This window comes from Spermophilus citellus, assembly GCF_964194105.1.
Source record: "Spermophilus citellus genome assembly, chromosome: 11".
NCBI lineage: Eukaryota > Metazoa > Chordata > Mammalia > Rodentia > Sciuridae > Spermophilus > Spermophilus citellus.
Window position 1 is genome coordinate 97,947,424 of NC_138192.1, and position 8,911 is coordinate 97,956,334.

The following is an 8,911-nucleotide window of genomic DNA, read 5'->3' on the forward strand; positions in this document are numbered from 1 at the left end:
TCTGAAAAAGAAAATCAAAATAGAACGGGTATTTAAAAGTATAATTCAAGAACACTTTCGAAAATGGAGGAAACAGTCTGGGCTGACTGGGAACCTGGGAGAAACTGAGTGATCAACTGAGACATCCTAATGAAAGTGTTCTATTTCAAAGACAAATTATTTTCAGGTTCTAGAGGCAAAAGGGGCAAATAACTGAATGCAAAATAGACTGGCATTTGACATGTAAAAAACAACATACTAAGCAAGATGACAGCGGCAGTACAGTTGGCAGAATTATAAGATAGGCCCCAAGATTTCTTGCTCTTTTGTGTAGAGGTTTGCATCATGCTGGGACTGATTTGAAGTACATGAAGGATTTCATGTGCCCTTGCTGGCTTGAAGAGGAGGAAGCCACATATGCAAGCCACCTCTGGGAGCTGAGAGTGGCCCCAGCTGGAAGCCAACAAAAAGAGTTTGGCTCTAAATTCTACCTCAGAGCTTCCAGTAAGGAACATAGCTTTGCTAACACTTTGATTTCAGCCTTATAGAAGAACGGACTCAAACCTCATTGTGCCTAGATTCCTGACCCATAGAAACTGGGAGATAGGTTTACATTTTGTTTAAGCCACCAAGTTCGTGGTAGCAGCAATATAAAACCAACACAAGCAGCATTTTTTGTTTTTTGAAACTCAATGTGTGTGAACCTTTCTATCCAGCAAAGGTGTCCTTCACATATTAAAATTATAGAAAATCAATTTTAAACATAAAAACTTAGGGAATTCAGCGCCTATCTTGAGGAATGCACTAGTAAGAGATCAGTAAACTCTTTTTGTAAAAAGCAGATAGTAAATATTACAGTCTTTGAGAGGCTTTGTATGGTTCATGACATGTACCATACATGTATGTAACTACCATGTATATACATGTATGGTACATATGGTTCATGACATGTATTTTTACAACCCTTTAGTTGTGAAAGAAAAATGATTTGTTCATAAGTCATACAGAAACAGGTTATGGGCCTGATTTGGTCCAAAGGACAGAATTCAAACCCAAATAAAATATCCTGCTTTGTCATGTTTAAATGTTAAAAGCTACAATTCACAATGAAGATATGACACTTGCAAATACACAACAAAGAACAAAACAACTGTCAATCACAAAACTAGATAAGTCTGACATATCCATTTATCATCATGCCCTCATTAGATTCAGGCAGTTTATTGCTTACATAGTCAGTGAAAGAAAAAGTAATCAAAGGTATTAGCTCTCTTCTGTCCCTTAGGCAAGATGACATTGAAACAAAAGTGGCCAGATGGCTACAACACAGATGATAGCATACCATGTTTCAGACAAGCTAGTATCTTGCTGTAGTTAAGCAGCTTTAGGATCTGCACCTGTGCCAAAGGTTCATATCAGTCTGGGAGTGGACATGAAACTGTCTCATGACAGTCATCTTGGCAGGTAGGGAAGCAAGTGAGAAACTTGCCCTGTTCTGGTGTGATCAGTTCACAGCACTAAACATTTTTTTATTTTAGTTATAACATGGACACAATATCTTTATTTTGTTTATTTATTTTTATGTGGTGCTGAGGATCGAACCCAGTGCCTGGCATGTGTGAGGCAAGCGCTCTGCCACTGAACCTCAGCCCTAGCCTGCACTAAACATTTTTTAATCAACTCAACTGTTGTAGTATTGCAATGCTTTTGTTCAAGTAACCTGTATTTTACTTAACAATGGCCCCAAAGTGCAAGAGTAATGTTGCTGGCAATTTTATGACAGTGTAAACTTTATCATAGGCATGTATGTATAAGAAAGCACATATTCTATCTGCAGTTTCAGAAACCCACTAGGTGTCATGTAACACATCTACTAAGGATAAGAGGGATTACTGTATAAGTAAAACTCCAGCCCAGTATCACTCATGCATATCAAATCAAAAATACTAAAATATTAACAGAATCTACCATCATATTAAAATAATACTTTGGCCAAACTGAAATTTTTTCTGTGAATTTAAGGTTGGTTTCATATTAGGGTATTTTTTAATACATACCATATTAAAAATTTAAAGGGAAAAACTATTAAAAATCTAAGATGAAAGTCATGTAATTATCTCCATATATGCTAAAGTCATATAAGCCTTTGATAAAATTTGACACCCACTGAAAGATATTCTTAACATGATCAGATATGTATATACACACATATATGGTGTTATGGTTTAGATATAAGGTGTCCCCCAAAAAAACTCATTTGTGAAAAAATGCAGGAATGTTCAGAGGTTATATTACGTTTGGATTATAAGAACTGTGACCTAATCAGTAGATTCATCCATTTGATGAATTAATAATTTGAGAAGACTGCTGTACTGGATGGTAAGTAGGCAGGTAGGGTGTAACTAGAGGAAGTAGGTCACTGGGGAAGTGTCTTTGGGGTTTATATTTTATCCTTGCTGAGCAGAGCTCTCTCAGCTTCTTGGCTTCATGAGCTAAGCAGCTTTCCTCTACTCCCAGATGGGCAGCTATGTTGCCTGGCAACATTGCCTATAGTAAAGCAATGTTTACTGACCCCTAGGCAGTGAATTGCAATGAATAGGGAGGATTAGAAGTCGGCAGTTGCGCCGGGTAGATGAAAGGGCTTTGATTGGCTAGCTTCACTAAGCATAATCTGCTCTAGTGCTGTCCATGACATGAGATGGGAGGGAAAGGGAGAGATGAGGAAAATTGCATGGAAATGAAGGGAGACCCTCATTGCTATACAAAATTACATATAAGAGGCTGGGTGGGGAATGGGAAAATAAATAAGGAGGGAGATGGATTACAGTAGATGGGGTAGAGAGAGTAAAAGGGAGGGGAGGGGAGGGGGGATAGTGGGGGATAGGAAAGGGAGCAGAGTACAACAATTACCAATAGGGCATTATGTAAAATTGTGGATGTGTAACCGATGTGACTCTGCAATCTGCATTTGGGGTAAAATTGGGAGTTCATAACCCACTTCAGTCTAATGTATGAAGTATGATATGTCAAGTGCTTTGTAACATTGTGAACAACCAATTAAAAAAAAAAAAAAAAAAGAAAGGGCTTTGAGCTACCCTGTATAGTGTAATTCTTTTAACTCATTGCGTCCTCCCTTACAGGACCCTGGATGCAATGCAATGTACATGGATTCTTAGAGGCACTATTAGTTCCTCTGGTGTTCTTTTTCCTTTATATTGCACTGTCATTTGGGCCTGAGACTAGCTCCTGGACTGGTGCCCTTGCTGATGTCATTCTGTGATTTCTACCCTCTGTCGTTCTGCAGAATGAAGTGAAGCTGATGCCAGGTGTGGCCTATTGGTTGTACAAGTGTCCTGCTGACTGGAGCCTACTGCCGACCAAGCATTGCCAAACAATGGTAAAGAATATTAAGCAAAGTTCATTAAAACAATAATTAATTAAATTAATTAATTAATAAAACAATAGGCTAGTGAGTTAGCCTTTAGAGAAACAAGCAGATTTCTGCCTCATCCCACCTCACAGTACAGGTCTTTTATTCAGATGGATTATACACATAAAGGAGATCACCACCTCTGGATGTGTAAAAAGTATCTGTAGAGTTTCTTTTGCCTCTGGAGCTGCCTGACTTATTTGTCACTGTCTATGCTTTCATAAACATACAATAAATAAGTTCTTGACTCATCCTTGCAGAGACAAAGCGAAGGGACTTCTGGTTTCATGATGAGAATAGGACCATTTTTTTGACAGAAATTTGCTCTAAAGCACTTCATCAGTCCAGACCAGACATGCTCTTTCATCCTTTCAACATCTCAAAGGAGAGGAGGACCTTGTAAGTCCTTCAAAATCCACCTCTGCCTTTCAGTTTCTGAAAAGTCTAGCCATGTTTCTATCAGCTGCCTCTTCCTTTCCCGCACCTGCTCTCTGTTTCTACAACCTGGTAGCGTTCTGCAGTGGCCACTTCAATGGTTCTATTTGTTCCCTATTTTCTATCCAGATATAGTTGGGGGTGGGTTTGCTTTCTTAATGGGACTTTCCCCAGAACTCCATTTGATTTTCCAGGGTCTTCCTTACTTTCTCAAACACATTTCATCTTTTTTAAAAAATATTTTTAGTTGTAGAGGGACATAATACCTTTATTTTGTTTATTTAGTTTTATGTGGTTTTAGGAATTGAACCCAGTGCCTCACACATGCTAGGCAAGTGCTCTACCACTGAGCCACAGCCCCAGCCCCGCAATTCAACTTTGTTTAGAAGTTTCATGTTGGCCTTAGTGAAAAAAAAAAAGACAAAAAAAGGGATTGCTAACTTTGCTTATAATGATTTAAAATTTGAGTTTGACAAAAAGACACCATAAATAAAGTAAAAGGGGCTAATGATTGGGCTTAATATTTATAATAAAGATTGCCTACAATCCAGTAAGAGATATAATTTTTAACATGTAGGCAAAGAATATATCAAAAGCAATACAGAGAAGAAAAATCCAAAGGTTTCAAGATAGATTTCAACCTTACCCCAGGATGCAAATGAAACCACCATTTTCACCTATCATTTGGGGGAAAAAATACCAAGTTTGAAGTAGGAATAGGAAATAAGTATCCCCATATTGATACAGCCCTTTGGGAGGGCAACTTAGCAATATGTATTAAAATGTGTGTCCTGTGATTTCCTAATTCTGACTATATACACAGGAAACATGCCCGATTCTTTCCTTTCTCCCCTGGAAAGGCTAACTTATGTTCCTAAAAGTTTTATCATTTTTAGAGGAAAACTTTAGGCCTCTTCACATGAATCATTTGAAAGACACAAACAGACCTTTATATTGTTATAGGGCTTCGACATGTTAACATGTTACCATGTCTCTTTTTTTCTCAAGCTTACAGAAGCTTCCTCTAGAAAAAGAGGGGAAGGAAGAGAAAAGAGATTAAAAAGAGGGGAAAAACCTCTACCGGCATTTAACACTGCCAAAATCATCAGAATTTTTTTAAGCCTGATAACCTGGAAATGCAGAGTCCATGCGAATTGTCCTCTACTTATTCAGAGCAACTTGAAGGTAATGCTTTCCAAACTTTTTCATGTTGTGGCATACAGATGCAACACTTATACATCCCACTGAGATGAAGGGCACAGGTGGCCCTAGGAAGCCTGAGGATCACTCCTTGTGTATGGCCCAAGGCCTTCGAGGACTTGGGAAGTTCTGTGAATATCATGCACCCTCTAGTGGCTAGATTCACTTCCTTTCTCCTTTGGTCAGATAAGCCGAAGCACCAGAAAAGGAGAAATGCAGTTATCATGTCTCACACACAGCACAGATTTAACCAAGCACCTTCGCACAAACAAGACAGAACCAAGTTTGTGAAGTGTATTATCAGTGTAACTGATACTTTCATTTTCTGAGGTTATGTTTAAATAAAGAAACACATTTTGCTGCATCCAGGCCCCTTGTAAACTACAATAGTGACCAGCTTTAGAAAGAGAAGTAAAACTGACATGCCTAGAATTAGCCATAATCTGGTTGACTTACAGGGATCCTCTTATGTACAACTGCCAATCCTGGAGCCAGAGGTGTGTTGATTAGCCTTCCCTTTCCTCTGTACACTTCTACCAACTCCCTTCTCTGGACATAAATATGTGACTATCTTTTAGTACTAAAACACCAAGGTGGTACTGTAATGCTCATATTAGCTTGCTTACCTTGAGTCTGCAAACAGTATAAATTTTGGGTATGATCTTCAGGGTCGTGGTTAGACTTTTCATATGTGATATTTCTACCTTGATATCTGCCATTTTTTTAGTTAAGGCAGAAAAATGGACAGTAAGAAACATGCGATAGGCCTCCGGTTTCTTTCTGTGGTGTGGTGATGAGGGACAGTGCAAAGGGGCAGAAAGTTTTTGCTTAGATGTGGAAGGGGGATGCTGGAATTTTTTTATATCCCAACTAAAAAGTTCAGCATAATTTTTCAAGGAAAATGTTAAAAGTTGATACAATATGTTAAGACAATGAAATTGTAAAATTTTTAATTTATGGAAATGTACTGCCATCTACTGCATATAAAAAAAAATCCTTACAGGAGTTTGTCCTACTGGGATTATACATAATCAAGTAATAATCAGATATCTTAAAATATCTTAAATATAAGATACAGTAACTGTCACAAATAAATTATAATTTAAATGTTGGGTAAGCTTAGGTGTTTCTCTGAAAATTTCTCCTGTCTTTAATTTTCCATTTTTGTCTTTTTAAATTCTATCTTAAATTCCATCTCTTCATTGAATTAATTTTGACAGTTACATTTTAATCTCATAAAGCTCTCATTCTTTGCATTCTTTTTTTAGTGTATCCCTGTCTTATTTCACATACATAATATTTTCCTATCTAGAGAAATTAATTGTATTTTATTTTTCTACTTCCTGCACTAGTTCTGTGCAGAACCCTTTGAGCTCCTCCCTACTCCCTTTGTTTATACGGATCTCTTTCATTTCAGAGTCTTCCCTCAAACATCTAATGACCAGGAGCTTGTCCATTCATGCTAATAGCGCAGTGCCAACAAACAGACTGTCTCAGTGGGAGTTCAGTAGCAGGTTTCCCTGGCCAGGACAGGTTCTTTCACTGGGAACCCGTTATTGTTGGGGTATCCAGACGGGGTCCTGGTCCATGGTGTCCCGAACAAAGAATTGAGCAAGACAAGCAGAAGTAACAGGCAAAGTACAGATTTATTGAAGGTGAAGGTGAAAGTAGTACTGCATAAGGTAGAGCAGAGTGGGCTGAGCAGGAGAGGCTCAAGGCCCCAGTGTCTGGAAATTCTTGTCTTACATGCCGAGTTGAGGAGTTCTCTTCCCTATACAGACCTGATGAAAGACCTTACCCCATCTGTCCCATTGTTTACCTAATGTACCTGATTAGAATACTGTCCAATTTACCCCATTGGTTACTTTAGAATACCTAATTATAATACTGTCCACTTTACACCCGTTTTTGGTTGTTTCATATACTGAATCTGTGGCCAGAGTTACCATAGGCGGTAAGTCCTCAGTGCGGGAGTCATCATGGTAATGGGACGTGATGACTTATCTCCCTGTCTTGTCCTCCAGCATTTTCTTCTACCTTGCCTCTGCTACCTTGGTATCCCTAAACTCCTACCTAAACCCCCAACTGTCAGTCTTGTGAAAAATAAATGCAGTGATCCATTTTCAGAGTAGTATTTAGTCTTAACTGGGTTCTAAGATCTGATTGCAGCTATTTTGAATTTCCCAACCTATATCCAAGCATAGCCATTTTAACTACAGCCCTTCCTTTTGACCTCCCTAATTTTAAATTAGCCAATCACATAGACTGTAATCCCAAGCTGCTTCTATCAGAGCAAGTGTCAATGCTACATTAGGGATAAAACAGGCAGACTGCCCATCAAAGTGTGCTTGCACACCCTTTTGCAGAGGTAAAGTTTGCCTTGCTGAGCTACTTCTGAGCATGTGTTTAATTCCTCACAGCACCCCCATATTTCTAACAATTTTGGCACCCAACATGGGCTAGATCATTGCCTAGGGGATAGTGGGGACTCCTTCCCTCAGAGGAGATGCTTCCCCCTGCCTTCCAGAACTGTGAGCTAAAGTAAGCCATTTCTCTCTTAATTATCTCAGACATTTGATACAGTGTCGGGAAGCCAAAACAGCTTCTTGTAGTATTAACTAATGTAATATTGACAGTATTAACTACCATGAGCAGCACAGTAGTGAACAATTTGTCAATTTTACACCATCAAACCAATAGGCACACTGCTACTATTTCAACTCTAAGAGGGTTTAATTAGACTTTGTAATATTTCCTATAATTCAGCAACAAATTCTTTTAAGACTCCCTAGTTGCTATATAAAGTGAAAATATTTTTTAAAAATGGACACAATACCTTCATTCATTTTTGTGTGGTGCAGAGGATCAAACCCAGTGCCTCAAACATGCTAGATAAGTACTCTAACACTGAGCTACAACCCCAACCCCCCAAAGATATTTTCTACAGTAATTATTAATATAGCAATTATTAATAACTCAATTTTTATGTTTTTACTCTGAAATGGAAAAAGTGTGTCCCTCTAAAGGGATCTGAGCAAGAACTTGCTTGCTAGTGATCTTGAACATGGTGTTCAACCTCTGTGTTTGTAGTGGAGATAATATCAGTAATAACACCTACTTTGCAGGTAGTCTTCTGAGAAGATCAGATACTATATCTAAAGCATCCAGCACTGAACTCAGTAAACCCTCTGCAAATGGTAGCTGTGATTTTTAAATACTAAACTGTGCAACATTTTCTTAGAAAATGGTTGGATTTTCTTTTATAGCTGTTCAGCAGATCATAGCCTCTCAATTGCTAAGATGGTGGAAAGTAAATTTTAATTGTCTTCCCCACCACATAAGCAGTGAGTAATTTTGCCAGGTTCTGAGTGAAGTAACTGTCTCAACATCATAGTCTCTATTTGTCTTTCACAGCCCTGTGAGCTTAAGTCAAGAGAAAAACTCTGAATCCAAATACTCAGATCTACAGGTAGGATTTAAGACATAACTATAACTTGTTTATCACAGTTTTACCATTGCCTGCCATTACTTGCCAGGGGCATGAAATTAAAAAATATAAGCATGCAAAACGCTCGAATTACAAAAATAGAATTTATTTAACTTATATACAGGGTGTGTGATGTATTTACTTATTAAATACAAATTCAGTTTCTCAACTAGAAAGTTTATATAAATTCCTAAAAAGTTCATTGTATTTCTCTGACTCTAAATCTCATGTTTTTCCTTCCCCCATCTGGACTGCAGCCTACAATCTTATGCACATTTACTATGGCATTTATTTTCCCCTAAAAATTATTATATCAATAGTATAGCAAGTATCTTTAAATTCAATAACAAACAATGTTTGGAGTAAAAGGTTTTAATCTT